A 4851-nucleotide genomic window follows, 5' to 3' on the forward strand; every position below is an offset into this window, starting at 1 on the left:
CGAGGAGGATTAGACCGGAGTAGGAGCCGTTGGATTTGGCAAGAAGGAGGTCACGGGTGACCTTAGAGAGAGCAGGCTGGGTAGAGTGGAGGGGACGGAAGCCAGATCGGAGGGGGTCTGGGAGAGAGTTGGAGTTGAGGAATTCAGGGCAGCGAGTGTAGACGACTCGTTCTAGGATTTTGGAAAGGAAGGGTAGTAGGGAGATAGGGTGATAACTGGAAGGGGAAGTGGGGTCGAGAGCGGATTTTTTTTAGGATGGGGGAGACGTAGGCATGTTTGAAGGCAGAGGGGAAGGAGCCGTTGGAGATTGAGTGGTTAAAGATAGAAGTTAAGGAAAGGAGGAGGGCAGGGGCGATGGTTTTTATAAAGTGAGCGGGAATGGGGTCCGAGGCGCAGGTGGAGGGGGTGGCGCTTGCGAGGAGGGAGGAGATCTCCTCTGAGGATACTGCAGGGAAGGATGGGAAAGTAGGGGAGAGGGTTGGTGGAGGGGAGGGAGGAGATGTGACTTTGGGGAGCTCAGACCTGATTGTGTTGATTTTTGTGATGAAGTAGGTGGCCAGATCTTTGGAGGTGAGAGATGGGGGAGGGGGAGAAACAGGGGGCCTAAGGAGAGAGTTAAAGGTCCGGAACAATTGGCGGGGCTGTTTTATATAAATATGTATATATATATATATATAATTGCTATATATTTGCAGCCCAGAGAATAGGCATGAATGGCACGAAGTCCTACTGAAGAATAAAATGAAGTTCTTTGTTCAATTTTTTTGAAAATATCATATTTACCTTTTTCACAACTCAACTATTGACTGATTCATGGAATCAGCTGAAGTGATCTGAAGAATTACATGGTAGAAATTCAATCATAGTGACCACCCTGATTTAGAACTAGTTTTAGGAAGTTGGGAACAAAGGGGCTTTCTTCATGGTATTTGTTACATGCTTACTATGCGCCAGGGATTGTACTAAGCGCTGGTGTGGATACAAATTAAAAGCAGCCTGGATGCAGTCACTGTCCCACATGGGGCTCGCAGTCTTAAACTTTAATTCCCATTTTACAGATGAGGTTACTGACTTGCCCAAGCTCACACCATGGTTCTAGTCTAGAAGACTAGACCATACTTCTTCCCATGCTTTTAAAGTAAGTTTATTCAAAAGAAATAAAATTATTGTGAGCACATATTTATATTTGAGTGAAAGATCAGTTTTCTCTAATATATAATAACATGTTGACCTCCCGTGGAATGGACTGTGAGGTAGACCTAGTTCTTCTGTAATGTGGAGGATGCGTGTCAGCTGTGTGACCTTGGGAAAGTCATTTCACTTCTCTGCGCTTCAGTTTCCTCATCTGTAAAATGGGGATTGAGACTGTGAGCCCTACATGGGACTGGGACTGTGTCCAACCCGATTTTCTGGTATCTACCCCAGCGCTTAGTGCAGTACCTGACACATAGTAAGTGCTTAACAAATACCACAATATTATTATTATTTTTGTAGAATCCTGGGTTTAGGAAAACTCGTGTTGTTATGCTCACCGTGTCTGATGCCATGCACACGTGCACAGCTTTTTCTTCCGACACTGCATTGCCTGTACCCAGGCAGATTTACGTTCTTAGAACACCCCCTGACTTTGCTGTCATGTTCTATCCAAAAATGCCAGTAAAAACCCCACGATCTTGCAGAACTGAGTGTATTTTGCAAACACACGATTGAGGACTGATAGAATTTAAAGTCCGTACCCAGGAGATGGAGGTAGGATAAGGATGTGAATCTAGGGTTTAGACTCACAGTCTAGATTGACATTTAAAAATGTTCTTCGTATCAGAGAAATGCTTTTTTATATTTTCCAAACACTAACTATACCTTGTACGTATCAACGGGAAACCTGTAAGATTTTCGTAGCCCTTCCTTCATTTTCCATTCCTTCAGAGATTAAATAACAATTTGGTATTTGTTAAGCACTTGCTTGCTATGTGCAAAACACTGTACTAAGCCCTGGGGTAGATACAGGGTAATCAGGTTGTCCCACATGAGGCTCACACTCCTAATCCCCACTTTACAGATGAGGTAACCGAGGCACCGAGAAGTGAAGTGACTTGCCCAAAGTCACACAGCTGACAGGTGGCAGAGCCGGGATTAGAACCCACGACCTCTGACTCCCAAGCCCGGGCTCTTGTCACTGCACCACGCTGGTATTAAAGCATCTAGTTAGTGAACAGCAATTGGAAGTTCAGCATTATTCCTGTACTAATATAGTTTCAGTGATACACGGGGAGGTCGACACAGTTTTATTCATTAAAAAACTCATACAACACAGATTCAGAATTAGAAAACCAATATTTGTTTTACCTGCAAATTGCCTCGCCACTGTTTTGCATTCCCAAGTGCAGTGTCTGGCACTCAATAGGTGTTCAATAAATACCATTAATTATGTATGAAAAATGAACGCAATCGGCAAACAACCTTGTGGTTATAGTCCCATTGACATTCAAGAGGACAAACACTTTCAACTGGGGATAAAGTGATCGTTTGTATTTTGAGAATGGATTTACATTTTTCTCTCTGTATTTTTCCTTATAAAGACTGCTGATTAGCTCCTCTCCACCTAAGGAGGAAAACACTCTCGATTGCCTGGCTGAGAAACTTGGTTATTCTAATTAAAGAGAATTGCTCTTTTGAGGTTTAACTTTATAAGAAAACAAAAAACCAAAATATTCTCCAAGATTAGATGTGGGTCATAAAAGACCACTTTACTATTACTGTGGTATTTGTTAAGCAGTTACTTTGTGCCAAGCAAGATACCAAGTGTTGGGTTTGATAAGAGATAATCAGGTCAGGCAGTTTCTGTTCTTCATCAGGATCACAGTTTAAGTAGGAGGGAGAATAGGCATTTAATCTCCATTTTACTGGGGCACGGGGTTGGGTACCAAAAAATCCAACTGGACTCAGTCCCTGTCCCATGTGGGGCTCACAGTCTCAATCTCTGTTTTACAGATGGAATAACTGAGGCACTGAGAAGTTAAGTGACTTGCCCAACGTCACACAACAGTATCAGACTGACAGAGAAACAGCATGGCATAGTGGATAGAGCACAGGCCTGGGAGTCAGAAGGTCATGAGTTCTAATTCCGGCTCTGCCACTTGTTTGCTGTGTGATGTTGGGCAAAGTCATTTCACTTCTCTGTGCCTCAGTTATCTAATCTGTCAAATGGGGATTGAGACTGTGAGCCCCACAAGGGACAGGTACTGTGTCTGACTCAATTTGTTTGCACACACCCTGAGCTTAGTAGAGTGCCAGGCACATAGTACCCTATTTATTTTGTTAATGAGATGTACATCACCTTGATTCTATTATTTTGTTAATGAGATGTACATCACCTTGATTCCATTTATTTGCTATTGTTTTAATGAGATGTTCATCCCCTTGATTCTATTTATTGCTGTAGATTAGATTAGACTGTAAGCCCGTCAAGGGCAGGGACCGTCTCTGTTACTGATTTGTACATTCCAAGCGCTTAGTACAGTGCTCTGCACATAGTAAGTGCTCAATAAATACTATTGAATGAGTGAATGAATAGTAAGTGCTTAACAAATACCATTATCATGATAACTCACCCCACCTCAAAGCCTTATTAAAGGCACATCTTCTCCAAGAGGTTTTCCCTGACTAGGCCCTCAATTTCTCTTCTCCCACTCCCTTCCACATCATCCTTGCATTTGGATTTGCACCTTTTATTCACCCCTCCCTCAGCCCCACAGCACTCATGTACATACCTGTAAATTCATTATTTATATTAATTTCTGTCTCCCCCTCTAGACTGTAAAGATGTTGTTGGCAGGGAGCATGTCTACCAACTCTTTCATATTGTACTCTCCCAAGCTCTTAGTACAGTGCTCTAAACATAGTAAGTGCCTCTGCCACTTGTCTTCTGGGTCCCTTTGGGCAAGTCCCTTCACTCCTCTGGGCCTCAGTTCCCTCATCTGTAAAATGAGGATTGAGACTGTGAGCCCCATGTGGGACAGGGACTGTGTCCAACCCGATTTGCTCATATCCACCTCAGCGCTTAGTACAGTGCCTGGCACACAGTAAGCGCTTAACAAATACCACAATTATTATTATTAATACAATTGATTGATTGAACTGGGGAGGGAGAATTAGAACTCACAACCTCTGACTCTAAGGCATGTGCTCTTTCCATTAGCCCATGCTGCTTCCAGGCCAGTAAACCCTCCTATAATTCACTTTCTAGCTTTCTTTCATATCAGTACATCAATCAGTGGTATTTATTGAGCTCTTACTATGTGTAGAGCACTGTACTAAGCACTAGAGAGAGTTCAGTACAACAGAATTAGTGGACTCGTTCCCTGCCCATAATGAGGTTACATTTGGAGGACAGTGCTGCTGATAGATGTGTCTGTGAGTGTGGCTGAAAAAAGTAAATGATAATAGTAGTATTTGTTAAGTGTTTACTATGTGCCAAGCACTGTTCTAAGCACTGGGGTAGATACAAGGTTATCAGGTTGTCCCATGAGGGGCTCACAGTCTTAATCCCCATTTTACAGATGAAGGAACCAAGGCACAGAGAAGTTGAGTGACTTGCCCAAAGTCACACAGCTGACAAGTAGTGGAGCTTCTGTTCCACTCTGTGTGCATGAAAAGACAACTCTTTGCCATGCTGTTGCATGTGCCTTTATTATTATTATTATTAACACTAATAAAAAAAATAATAAATTGTGGTATTTGTTAAGCACTTACTTATGTTCCAGTCACTGTTCTAACAGTTCTAACTGTTAGACTCTGATTGGTCTCCCAATCTTCCTGAAGAGGTGTCTCTTCTCCTGATCATCATCATCA

The sequence above is a fragment of the Ornithorhynchus anatinus genome, chromosome 2 (genome assembly GCF_004115215.2).
Source record: "Ornithorhynchus anatinus isolate Pmale09 chromosome 2, mOrnAna1.pri.v4, whole genome shotgun sequence".
In the NCBI taxonomy this organism is placed as follows: Eukaryota; Metazoa; Chordata; class Mammalia; order Monotremata; family Ornithorhynchidae; genus Ornithorhynchus; species Ornithorhynchus anatinus.